This window comes from Heterocephalus glaber, unplaced genomic scaffold (genome assembly GCF_053883595.1).
Source record: "Heterocephalus glaber isolate CG9 unplaced genomic scaffold, H.glaber_assembly_v1.0 deba00001689, whole genome shotgun sequence".
Classification (NCBI taxonomy): domain Eukaryota; kingdom Metazoa; phylum Chordata; class Mammalia; order Rodentia; family Bathyergidae; genus Heterocephalus; species Heterocephalus glaber.
In genome coordinates, this window is record NW_028258414.1 from 7,771,472 (window position 1) to 7,785,383 (window position 13,912).

Consider the following 13,912-nt stretch of genomic DNA (forward strand, 5'->3'; position numbering starts at 1 on the left):
AAGCAATAGGTAACAGGTGTGTTTTTTGTTTTTTGTTTTTTTAAAGTATGGGGGATCAAACTCAGGACCTTGCACTTGCAAGGCAGGCAGCAGCACCACTGAGCTAAATCCCCGGGCAATAGCTAACAGTTTTAACTAAGACTCTGAGGGTTTTTGGCATAATTTTGTTAGAGTGGTTTTAATATGTAAATTGGGTCTTTTAACCTTATTTTTATGTCTGAAGATGCCAAGAGGTATGAAGATAATAAGTTATTTTTAAGGCTTGTGAAATTTTTTGTGTCACTCTAAAGACAAAAGGAGGTTTATTATCACTCTAAAGTAACTTGGGAAGTCCATAGTTAGGAACAGTGTCTTTTTAACAAAGCTTTAGCGACTTTGGGGGCCTTTTTAGTCCAAGTGGGATGTGTTTTTATCCTACCAGAAAAGGAGTTAGCAAAAACTAAGAGGTATTTGTGTCCCTGACATGGGGTATCTGCGGGAAGTCTAGCTGTCAATCCTCTCCAGAGAAAGCACCTTGCCTTTGCACTGAGTTAAGCAAAGGTGGACATTTAACTTTTCCTCCTGGGTTGTTTCAGAGGTAAGGGAGTCAAACTTTGTGACTTCTCAAGTAGTGGATTTAAGGCTTTTTCCCCCAAAAGCACAGTTGACCAAGGTGGTCAGTACTTCTTTCCCTAGATGACATAAATTACAGATTCCTTTAATACTTTTTTATTAATCAGCCTGAGGTAATAAAACTCTGTGTTCTTTTTCTTTAACTCACCAGCCATCGTTTTTTGATTTATATCCTTGCTGCCTTTGTCCTTTTTTTATTTTTCCTTTTTTAATTTCTGAAAAGGAAGTGCTTGTACTTCAGCTTGGAGGTGGAGGTATTAAAACCATCTGTGAGGCCTCCCTTAGTGCGGCTAGTTCGGCACTGAGCTGCCAAGGGATTTCCCTGCCTTATGGGAGAATTGTCCTTTTGATGTCCTTTGTAGTATATTAGGGCCTCCTGTGTCAGCAGCCACACTGCTGGAGGGAAGAATCTCAGGCCTGTGTTTAACTAGGGAGGGTTTATTTTGTTTTCGTTTCTGGTTTCATTAAGAGTCCCATGGTTTTTTTCTGTATGGTCCCATAGGCATGAAGGACTAAGAAAGGCTATGGGGAGTCAGTATAGATGTGGACTTGCCTGTTTGTTCCCAGTTGTAAGGCTCAAGTAAAGGCCCGGATTTTAGCTTTTTGTGCCGAGGAGTCTAAAGGAAGCAGCACCTCTTGGAGGCTAAGGGGCAAATAACCTGTTCTCCGAGTCCCTTACTTATGTAGCTGCTCCTATCAGTGAACCAAGTGTCTAAGGGCTTTAAGATTGGGCCTGCTGGACTAAATGTGTTCTGCAGTTCCCAAACAGGAACGAAGCAGGCTGTCTCCTGCTGCGGAGGGATGTAAGGTTGCTGGAGTCAGAGTCTGGCATACCTGGAGAGTAATCTCTGGAGACCGACAGGAGAGCTTGATATTTGATATTTAATAGCGTCCTGCAGTCAGCCACTGGTATCCTCTAATTTTAAAAACACTTTGAACCTGATGGGGAGGGAGCCATTTGACCTCATCTGGGTGTTCTAGAGTTCATGTAGTGGTTTCATCAGCCAGGAGTGCTGTGGTGGTCACAGCTCATAACCATTCAGGCCATCAACACCACACAGAGTCCAATTGTTCAGAAAACTGAGCCACAGGCCAAGGAATGGCTCCCAGCCTTTGAGAAAGAACTGCTCCCCCCAGTGGTACGTCCTGTCTTTTGGCTCCATGTCGGGTAGATGGGTTAGTGAAATCAGGAATTTTTAAAGCTGGAGCAGACAGCAACAGGCCCTTGAGTTTTGAAAAGGCTTTTGTTGTCTTTTAGTTCATTTTAGGGGCTCATGGTCAGGCCCCTGTGTGACCTATAGGAGAGGCTTTCTTCTTAGTCTGAAACGGGGAATTTATGTCCTGCAAAATCCAGCCATCCCTAGGAAGGCCCTGAGCTGTCTTTTAGTTTGAGGTAGGCCTAGTTTTAAAAGAGCCTCCTTTTTTTAGGGGTAAAAATTTGTTCCTCGGGGTTAAAATATGTCCTAAATACTTAACTCTTTATTGACCTATCTGAGCCTTTTATGGGAATATGCGGTATCCTGTAGCTCCTAAGAAATTTAAAAGAAGGGAAAAATGGAAACAAAGTTTTTGTAAATAGGGAGGGGTGGAGAGGTGAAAGGGTGGAAGGGGGGGAAAGGGGAATGGGGAAAAAACAAGAACTAAGATGTATCATGCACAGGTACAAATTCCCAATGATGAGTGTGATCATAATGTATACCTAAAATGTACCAATAAACTTACAGAAAAAAGCATTCAGAATTTTCAAATTAAAAAAAAAAAAGAAATTTAACAGTATTTTTTTTATCAGAGTCTAGCTTTGTGGAGCTGTAGAAGCTATAGATAAGGAGATCATTTATATACTCACCAGTGCCACATTTTTTAGTTTGAGACCTTAATATTTTTGCTGGAGCATTTTCAAGTGGAGACTGCCTCTGAACCCAAGGCAGCACTGTCTATTTAAAATTGCATGGATACTGAGTCATGATGCAGCGGGATGTAGACAGTAAACCATGTGGTTCCACCTGGTATGTGGATTAGGATAGTCTATGGGTTAGGAAATATAGGATTAAGTAGAATTATAGCTTTATTAATAGCCCATAAATCTTGAACTGATACTCTCCATTTTGTTTTAGTATGGAAGGATGGGAGAGTGGCGTGGGGACTAGCAATGGACCAAAAGACTTTTTTTTTGTACCACGGATCGAACTTGGGTCCTTGCGCTTGCACAGCAGGCTGCGAAACCACTGAGCTAAATCCCCGGCTCAAAAGACTTTGAGGAATTTAGAAATTAGAGGCTGCAGCCCCTGGTGGGCCTTCTGGTTTAATAGAATATTGTCATAGCTGTTTGGGTCTTTTAAGGAAATGACAACAGGCTGGGCATGAACTACCTTTCCTGGAGCTTTTGTATCCTAAACCTGTGAATCTACCTTAGATACTGGAAGCTGTGCAAACTTCCAATCACCTGACCAAGAGTACAGCGGTAGGATGACAAAAGACAAGATCTTGAGCCTGGGATTTAGCTCAGTGGTTCCGCTGCCTGCCTTGCAAGCGCAAGGACCCGAGTTCAATCTCCCATACAAAAAAAAAAAAAAAACATCTTTAGTGCATAAATGGGGGGCCCAGGACAGTAAAGCTCTTATCAGGCTAAGACACTCTCCTGGAGCTTGCCAATATTTATTAAGCACACAGCTTCTTGAAGGGGCGAGGGGCGGTGCGGGGAACAGTGGATGGAGAGCCCTGACGTGAGCAGGGTCCTAGCAACAAGGGAACAAGACATTCTATCAGGAACAGCTCATTGATTATGGGAAATTTGTTTTTCCCCAAGATTAATTTCTACCTCAATAGAAGTTCTGTGTACAAGTTATGCAGCCCCTAGCTGCACTATTGTCTTGCCATCCAAGACGTCACAGCGTCACGGATCATTGAGACCTCCGCTGTAACCAGTGGTGTGGGGAGTTGTTCCTTTCCCACACACCACCTGCTGGCTCTTCAGGCAGCCATTGTGGGCTAACAGGCAGACTGATTTTTCTTATGAAAAGCCAATTGATGAATTTGCGGCTCGCTCCGGGTGGTCTCCGTCACTCAGATAAAATTTTATTTAGGTGTATCTCTAAATATATTGTCTAGTGGACCTGACACTAATGTTCACTAAAAAGGAGATGAATATTTTGATGTCAGATAAAGAGTTCCCCCTAAAGAGCCAAAAAAAAAAAAAAATCTTGGGCTGGGGATTTAGCTCAGTGGTTCCACTGCCTGTTTCACAAGCACGAGGTCCCGAGTTCGATCTCCGCTACCAAAAAAAAATCTCTTCCTAATAATGGGGCAGGACATTTTGAGAAAACTAGGAAAGACTGAGTGAGAATTCTTTTCCTAAATCTGCAGGTTAGAGGGACTTCAAAGTGGCCCTAGGGATGCTGCCAGCATGAGTCACAATACAAGTCTTATTAGAAATGGGGTCCGGGGGATTTGAGTAAGGTAGATTATAAGTTCCAGTATCTAGAAGAAAATTAAAACTTTCATCTGTCATGTGAAGAGTTACCCAGGGCTCCTGTAGAGTGACACTCACTTTGTTGAGAGGGGCTTGAGAGGCCTTGGACACCTGCAGTCATTCAGGACAGCTAAAAAGGAAGCAGGTAACCTCACCTCTCTTGGGAAGAGACAGCAGTCTTGATTTTAGTGTTTTCCCACTTACAGTGGGGACACATCCCAGGGAAAGAAGGGCCTCAATTACTGCAGTCCTTGGGCAAGTGTTCAGGCTCCCAAGGTGGTAGCAGCCAACTGACCTCTTTTTTTTTTTTCTCTCTCTCTTGGGGAGACATGGGGTCTTTTTGAGGAGACAGGATTTTTTTTTTTTAATTTTTCTTTCTTTTTTTTTTTTTTTTTTGAGACAGGGTCTTACTATGTAGTTCAGGCTCTCCTTGAGCTCACTATATAGCTCAGGCTGGCCTCGAACTTGTGGCGATCCTCCTGCCTCAGTCTCCTGAGTGCTAGGATTACAGGCATGCACCACCACATCTGGCGTCCTAATCTTTTTATAATTGACTGATTTACTCATGTATTTTTTTACCTCATCAATCAATGAATAATCATTTCATCACTTTTTTTTGGTCCTCATTTTCAGTTTCATATTATCTACCAGGGTCCCCCATAGGCACAGTAGCTATACTCTTATTTTTTGTCATTATTTTGAGTATTTACAGTGGTACCTCAGTTCACAAAATTTCTTTCCACAATTTTGGTCACAAAACTAACTGGATGAGAATTGAATCAAACTCAGTGGTTAGGTTCAATTTTGACCTTATGGGGAAATTTGATTTGGTTCTTTTCCAATTCGGTTTGCAATCAGAATCATGGAAAGAATTAAGTGCATGAAACAAGGTACCACTGTACTTTATTGGCCTTAGCCTATGCCGTAGTTCATATATGGGCCTTTTTTTTTTTTGATAGGGGATGAAACAAGCAGAAAACAGTACATGAAGATCTGTCAAAGTTAGGTCATAAGTTATGGTCAAAGTCTGAAACTTGTCTATGAATCCGGGTCCTCTGAGAACTGTCCCAATTTTTGTTTAGTCTGGGACAGATCACTCATGGAAATGAGGTCATGTACTGTTACAACACTCTGTTCCCTCTCTGAAACTTCTTGAAGCAGATACATAGTAACTTTTTAATAGGTGATAAGTGCCACTTCTTGTCACACCAGCTGAGCTGGATTCTGTTGGTAAAGGGGGCATAGCTAGCTTGCTGAGGAGATAGGATGCAGAAAGTGGCCCTGGGATAGGGTGGGAGAGAGGAAGTAACTGAGCTGCATTCTAAGCTCCCAAGAGTTATTTTATAGGGTCTGGTTCCATTTTAACAGGTCCTATTGGCACACGGGCATAACAGATTGTACAAGACCCATGTAAATTTGGGTCTTGATATAGGGTCATTAAAAACCTGAACATACAGGATTTTTGTTCATTTTTTTTCTCCCTTCTATAGCATAAATCAAGCAAGAATATCCTAAAATTTAGGGTCCCATTCAGAGGCCATACCTCCCACTTTTTAATTTGTATTGACCTCGTACTGAGTTCTAAAGGAAGATCATCTCTTTTTTTAATCATCTGTTTTAAAATGGTCCCAATTTTGCAAAATATAACATAAAGGTGACATTTCAAGGATAGAGTTACTTATACTCCAGCAAGGTACACTATGTGCTTTTAGGACTTTCCTTGTGTACTTGGAAAGAAAAAAATGGAAAACAAAACAAAGAGAAAAAGATGGGAGCCTATTTAGGTTCCCAAGGTCAGGGTGTATGAGCCATTCATGTCAAATGGGGCTCCCGCCTTACAGCGCTGGTATCCTAAATCCGGCCAGGCCACATGTGTAACCTGCCCAAACAGGTCATGCTGTGTGTACAGCTTGCTCCGATTTCCAGAGTCAGAACCACCCACGGGGGCAGCTCTCCCTTGTTACCCCAGAGTCGGAACCACCCTCAGTGGACAGCTTGGTCCTGTTTTTCCTCACGGACTACTCCAGGCACCCCTGTCGGTCATGCGGAAATCTGTTGTTCTTGTCCACAAGAAGCGTTCTTGTTTCTGGCGCACAGCTATTCCCGCCTTTATTAACTGAGCAAGAAAATAGGAAAGGACTGGGTTTTACTCAAAAATCTACCCCAGAGGCCTTTATATTTAGGGACCTGTAACACACATGTAGAACTCATAGGTTTTTAAAAGTCCAAGATCTCACGTAGCAGCTACAGGTCACATATGAGGCAAAACACAGAGGGTATCTAACCCCCCAACCCCCGCACTGAGTTTTTGGACATGAAAGCCAGGGTGGGAGAGAAGAAACAAGAAGGGAATTGGGGCTTCCTTAGGGGAGAGAGGAGGGGAAAAAAGTAAACAATGGGATCCTTCTCGGTTTAAGTCCATAGACTACCAGGTCCCGTGGATGGCGTCAGCTAAGGGGTACTTGGGTCTGTTCGGCTTAGGACATTCCCAACCGCTCAGAGAGAGGAGCTGTGGCATCAGTAGGACAGAGCTTCTGCCCTTCAGTTGTGGGGCGAACTGAGAAAGGAAGGAAAAAAAAGCAGTTTAGAGGACATCTCTTGGGCTAAAATGTTTAGGACCCGGAGTCTGATCACTTTCAGAGATCGCCCCCCCCCCGCCCCCGCACCGCCAACATGACCCAAATACCAGTTCTTTCCACTGTGTCTCAGGATTGAAATTTTTAGGACACGCCAGAAAGAGACATGAGTAGGGTTTATTAGGAAGAGACACAGTACAGAGCACATAAGACGGGGATGCAGGCGCTCAGAGAAATGAGATGCATTACAGTTTGGGACTGAATCCATTTCTCCTGTTCTTGAGCGGGTGCAAACCTATGGGAAAAAAATGCCCACTCGTTTCCCTCTCCCTCAGACGGGTCCCAGCCCACTAACAGATGTGAGTTTTGTTTTGTTTGAATAGATGATTTAAATATTCTCTAGATTAACTCAGCTTTTTATATTTTTAATTGGGTCAATTTATGGCCTTTTAATAACGGGTAAAAAAAGTATAAATCTGGCCAAAGACTGTTGACACTGGAACAGTTCTTATCTGAGGGCCAGGCTCCTATACCTTACTTTTTTAATTGAGCTAATTTATGACTTTTTAGTAATGGATTTAATAGAAAAGAGATATAAAGCCAAGGGCCGGAAATGTAGCTTAGTGGTACCGTGCCTACCTGGCAAGTGCAGGGTCCTGAGTTCGATCCTTGGTAACAAAAATAAATAAACTCATGTTGACATGGGGTCGTCTTGGGTGACTTTAGCTAAGTCCTAAAAGTTGCGGGGTTTTTTTGTTTGTTTTTTTTTTACAAAGTATGGTTTTCAGTTGTGATTTCCTTGTCTCTCTTTCACTTGTCTTTTATTTCTCTTATCCTTTCTCAGAGCAAGACCCTGTCTCAAAAGAGGGGTGGGGGTGGGGATGTAGTTCAGTTTGAAGGCCTTAAAAAAAACAAAAGGGAGAGGGGGCTTAGCAATGGCAGCTTGCAGTCCTCTGGAAGTAGAGCCAGGGTGTGAGTAGTAAAGGTTTAAGACAGGGTCAGCTGGCACAGGGAGAGTTGGGAAAGTGCAGGGTAGCCCCACACCCCTGGAGGAGCTCCCTGTTGGGTTGAGAGGTCAGGAGACCCACAGTGAAGCAATGGCCACCACCCAGGAAGTCCCAGATGCTACCAGGTAACCGGGAAGCAAGCCCGGCCTTCACAGCTCACCAAGGGGAGCACTTCCCCAGCTGTTGTTCCCAGAACTGTTCTCAAACCACAGTCAGAGGAACCCTGTGGTCTCTGTGGGGAGGTCCCAGGCTTGAGGGACAGTGAGATGAAAGTTGGTGTCCCCGCTGCACCCCTGAGTGTGGGACCCTCAGCAAATGTGGAGCTCTGAGCTGGGGTGGAGGCCAAATCTGAGAAGGGGAAGCTGCTCAGTCTTCTGAAACCAGCAAATAAAAGGGAAGATGCTCCAGTGCTTATGTCTTGTCTAAATGGCACTGCAGAGAAACCAAGCAGTTGGTGAGGGAAAGATATTTATTTTTAAGTGGCAAATTCCAGCTAATAAATGCAGAAGGAATGATAAATTGGGATATTGTCATAGTCCTCCACAGCCTTAATGAACTGACACATAGGACAGTGACCAGCAGTGGCAGCTAATTCAGCAGGAGAATGTCCTTGTGACAGGAGCAATTGTGACAACAGAGATGAGCAGATGTCATGCACCTCCAGAACATGTGATGGGAAGCTTGAGGTCCTCATGACATGCTCCTGCCCAGAAGATCTAGAGGTAACAACGGGGAAAGCCAGCTGGAGACCTTGATGAGGCGGCAGTAAGCCAAGAGACCCACAGGACAGTGAAGCCTGCTGCTCCGAGGATACACGGCCAGAACACACACAGGGAGGGACTGAAGACACCTTCCAATCAAATACAAAGCGCAGACTTTACAAGGTGTCTGAATAGTCCAAGTCAACTATAAGAAAATTTGGGGGATAGTTGAAAAGGGGAAATTGGATATCAGAGATGATGGGATTATTGGCAAGGATTTTTGTTGTGTTTTTCTTCTGTCTGGTTGTTTGGTCTCATTACGTGGCATAGGCCTGTATTAAATTCAGGAGCTCAAGTGATCTCCAGCCTCCTTAGTAACTGGGACTCTAGCTGGGGTCCCAGTTACCAAAAATTATTGGTAAATTTTTAAGCATGATGATGGTATTAGGGCTACTTTGCCATTTTCATTATTATAATAGCACATACTGTGCAGGTGAGTGGGACTCACTGTGATATTTCCAAGCTGCATATGTGGTGATTGATCATGTCCATCCACTCCTCTAACCCTGCTCCCAGAACCATTCCAGTCCATAGCAATCCTCTTATACTTAAGTTTGTGTTCAGCCCCCACAGACACACATAGAAGACATGATACTTAATTTGTGTCTGGCTTATTTTATGTAACATTTCCGGTTCCATCTAATTTTCTGGAAATGACAGCATTTTATTCTTTATGGCTAAATTGTACTCCATTTTCTTCATCTGTTGTACTAGGGTGAGTCTATATCTTGGCTATTGTGATGTGTGTTGCAATAAATACAGGTTTGCATCTCTCTCCTACCCCAGGATCCTGGTAAATTGCTTAGGCTGGCCTTCACTTTGTAATCCTCCTGCTTCAGCCTCCCAAGTATTTGGGATTCCAGATGTGCCTCAGTATAGCCAACTGTTACTTTTGAAAAATGTCCAGATCATTTGGCAGTTTTGGCTGAATTACATTTTTTAAGTTTTTTGTGTTCTTGATATATTCTGTATATTATCTCTGGGAGAGTATTTTCTCCTGCTCTGCAGGCTATCCCTTCACTCTGTTGATTATTTGTTGTGCAGAATCTTTTAAATTTGGTGTCATCCCATTTGTCAATCATTGCTTTTGTTTCCTGAGCTATCAGGGTCCTATTCAGGAAATTGTTGCCTGTGCCATTATCTTAAAGCATTTCCCATATATATTCTTCCAGTAGTTTCAAAGTTTCAGGTCTTACACTAAGGGATAAGGTTGAATCTTCAAGCATATGCATGTGGAGGTCCAGTTCTCCCAGGAGCAGTTGTTAAAGAGTTGTCCTTTCTCCAGTGTATGCTTTGGGTACCTTTGTTGAATCAGTTGCATTTAGATTCATGGATTTATTTCTGAGTTATCTATTCTGTTCATTTGGTCTATGTGTCTGTTTTTGTGCAAACAGCATGCTGTGTTTGTTACCATGTTTTTGTAGTATGTCTTGAAATCAGATGCTGCAGTGCCTCCTCTTTTTTAGGGGGGTCGCTTTTTGAGACAGTCTTGCTCTGTAGTTTAGTCTCCCCTTGAACTCACTATGTAGTCCAGGTTGGCCTTGGACTCGATGATCCTCCTGCCTCAGGCTACCAAGTTCTGGGATTACAGGCATGTGCCACCACACCTGGCTGCAGCTTTATTCTTTTTGCTCAAGATTGATCTTTTCTGCTTCCATATGAATTTCAGAAATTTTTTTTCTAGTTTTCTGAAGAATCTCACTGGCATTTTGATTAGAATTGTATTGAATCTGCAGATCACCTTGAGTATATGAACATTTTAAAAATATTCTTCTAATCCATGAACATAGGAGGTCTACCTTTTAGTGTCTTCAGTTGTTCAGTGTTTTGTAACTGTATTTTATTTCCTTTTTATTGGTTTTATACAGTTCAATGGGTTTCAATATGGCAGACTTGTATATACACATAATTATACTTTTTTTTAACCCCTCATAATTCTCCCCCCAGCCTCTCCCTTATTTTTATATTGTTTTTAAGACAGGGTCTCAATATGTATGTAGGCTGGCATTGAACTCACTATGGAGCACAGGATGGCCTTGAACTTGCAGCAGTCCTGCTTCAGCCTCCAGAGTGCTGGGATTACAAGTATCTGCCACCATGGCTGGCTCAGTTTTACATTTTTAGGGAGTCTCAATGCATATATTTTGCTTATATCCCTCATTACCCACTCTTATACCCCCCTCCCCTTCTTTTCTTCCTCTTGTCTAATAGTTATCTTCCCTTCTACTTTCTTGTCGTCTTTTTTAGATTTTGCATATTTGAGAGAACTGCAGTATGTGTCTGAATCTGGCTTATTTCACTCCACATGATGGTTTCCAGATTTATCCATTTTCCTGCAAATGATGGATGACCCATCCATCTTCCTTATGGTTGTATAACACCCCATTGTGTATATATACACTGCAATTTCTTTGCCCATTGATATGTTGATGGGCACCTAAGCTGGTTCCATGTCTTGGCTCTTGTGAATTGTCCCAAACTGAACATGCGCATTGTATCCCTATAGTATCCCTTTAGTTGCTTCAGGTATATACCAAGGAGTGGAACAGCTGGATCCAATGCTAGCTCTGGTTTTGTTTTTTGAGGAATCTCCATACTGATTTGCTTAGTGGCTGTACTAATTTCTATTCTCACCTGCAGTGTAAAAGGCTTCTTTGTCCTTGCATCTTCTCCAGCATTTATTGTTTTCTGGCTTTTTTTTTTTTTTTGGTATGGGAATCAAACTTGGGGCCTTGTGCTTGCCAGGCAGGTGCTGTGCCACTGAGCTACATTCCTACATTCCCAGCCCCTCTGACTTCTTGATGATAGCCATTCTGTGGTGAGATGGAATCTCAACACAGATTTGATTTGCATTTCTGTAATGCGTTTTTTCATGTACTTACAGCCATTTGTACTTCTTTTAAGAAGTGTCTGTTCAATTCTTTTGCCCATTTTGCACATGATTGGGCTATTTAATTTTTGTGTGTGTGTGTGTTAAGGTTTTTGAGTTATTTGTATATTGAAGATTTTAATCCTCTGTCAGAAGAGTAGATGGGAAAGATTTTCTCATTCTGTAGGCTGTCTCTTCATTCTGTTGTTTCCCTGGATGTGCAGAAATGTTTTAATTTGATGTCATCCCATTTGTGGATTCTTTTTATTTCTTATGCTTATTGGAGTCCTGTTTAGGAAGTCTGTGCCTGTGCTTATGACTTCAAGTGTTTTCCATATATTTTCTTTGAGCAGTTTCAATATTTCAGGTCTTATTCCAAGGTGTTTGATTCATTTTGAATTGATTTTTTTTTTTTTTTTGATACTGGGGAGCAAACTTGGGACCTTGTGCTTTCAAGGCAGGTGGCGGAACCACTGAGCTAAATCTCTGGCCCTTGAATTGATTTTTGTACAGAATGAGAGAGAGGAATCTTCTATGAGTGAGTATCAGTTTTCCCAGCTGTTTGTTAAAGAGGCTGTCTTTTCTCCATATATTTTTGGCTCCTTTGTCCAAAATCACATGCCTGTAGCTGTGTAGGTTGTTTCTGTGTCCTCTATTCTATTCCATTGACCTACAGGTCTATTTTTGTGCTACTTTTGTCACTACAGCTTTGTACTAAAATTTGAAATCAGGCATCGTGATGGCTCCAGCTTTGCTCTTTTTGCTTAGGGTTGCTATTCTCAGAGTCTTGTGTTTCCATGAAATTCATAGCCTGGCCAGGAATTTAGCTCAGTGGCGCTGTGCCTGCCTCGCAAGTGGAAGGACCTGAGTTTGATCCCTGGTACAAAAAAAAAAAATTCATAGCCATATGAATTTTAGGGTTACATTTTCTGGTTCTGTGAAGACTGTCATTGGTATTTTGATGGGGATTGTGTGGAATCTGGACAAATTTGGTAATAGGGACATTTTGACAGCATTAATTCTGCCAATCCATGAAATCAGGAGGTCTTCCCATCGTCTTGTGTCTTTAGTTGCTTTCTTCAATGTTGTAAAATTTTCCTTGTACAGGTCTTTTACATCCTTGGTTACATTGATCACTAGGTATTATATTTTATTTGAAGCTATTGTGAATGGAATTGTTTTCCTGATTTCTTTCTCAGCTAGTCTATTATTATTATTATTATTATTATTATTATTATTATTATTTTATTTATTTTGGTACCAGGGATCAAACTCAGGACCTTGCACTTGTGGGGCAGGCACAGCATCACTGAGCTAAATCCCTGGTCCAGCTAGTCCATTATTGATGTATAGTAAAGGTATTTAGTTTTTAATGTTGATTTTATATCTTGCTCTACATTGCTGAATTCATTTTCTCTAAAGTCTTCTGGTCGTCTTTGGGGTTTTCTAAGTCCAGGATCATTATCTGCAAATGAGGATCATCATTTGACTTCCTTTCCTATTTGTAACCCTTTTATTTTTTGTCTTGCCTAGTTCTAGGAAAAACTTTTGAGAACTATATTGAGCAAGAACAGTGAGCAAGCATGGACTTTGTGGCCTTGTTCCTGATTTGAGAGGAAATGCTTTCAGTTCCGTCTGGAATGATGTTAGGTGTGGGTTGGTCATACATGGCCTTTACTATATTGAGGAATGATCCTTAAAAACCTAGTTTCTCTAGGGGTTTTATCATAAAGAGATGTTGAATTTTGTGCAAGGCTTTTTCTGCATCAATTGAAGGGATCGTGTGATTTATATCCTGGGTGTGTTTATGTGGTGCATGAAATGTATTCATTTGCCTATGTTGAACCATCCTTGTATCCCTGATATAAAATTCCTTGGATCATGGTGTACTATGTTTTTAATGTGCTATTGAATTTAGTTTGTGGGTATTTTATTATGGGTTTCTGCATCTGTGTTCATGGAGGATTTTGATTTATAGTTTTCTTTTGTTGTTGTTTCCTTGACTGGTTTTGGTATCAGGGGTGATGTCAGCGTCCTAGAGCAGTTTGGAAGCATTCCTTTCTATTTCCTGGAATAGTTTGAGATGTGTGGGTGTTCCCCTTTAAAGGTCTGGTAAAATTCAGCATTAACTCTGCTCCCGGATTTGTCTTTGTTGGGAGACTTTTTATTAGTGTATCAATCTCATTGCTTGTTTTCGTTCTGGTTAGGTTTTTTTTTTAAATCTCCTCTTGGTTCAGTTTTCCAAAGTCATATGTGACAAGAAATTTATTCTGTTCTTCTAGATTCTCCAGTTTAGTAGAATGTAAGTTTTCAAAGTCACCCCTAGCAATCCTTTAGATTTCAGTGGTTTCTGCTGTAACATCCCCTTTTTCATCTCTAATTATATTGATTTGAATTTTCTTTCTTTTGACTGATTTGGGTAAATATTTGTCAATCATTATCTTTTCACAGAATCAACTCTGTTCTATTAGTCTTGTGTATTTTTTTAAGTCTCTAGCTCACTACTTTCACCTATAACCTATATTATTTCTTGCCTTCTGTTGGTTTCATTTCAGTTTGTTACTGTTTTTCTAAGACCTCAAGATGCATGCTTAAATTGTTCGAGGTCTCTGATTTTT

At 41.5% G+C, this 13,912-nt stretch overlaps 1 long non-coding RNA gene across 2 annotated transcripts in view; it reads left to right on the forward strand.

The window, feature by feature from the left end:
- LOC110344130 (uncharacterized) overlaps positions 1–13,912 on the forward strand; it is a 44,099-nt gene that overhangs the window by 7,698 nt on the left and 22,489 nt on the right. The window contains exon 1 of one of the 2 annotated variants that reach the window (XR_002386447.2): positions 8,224–8,548. The exons of the other annotated variant lie outside the window; for it this stretch is intronic. This is a non-coding gene — a long non-coding RNA (uncharacterized LOC110344130). Of the gene's footprint in view, positions 1–8,223; positions 8,549–13,912 lie in introns of those variants that run through there. 2 annotated transcript variants of the gene reach the window in all.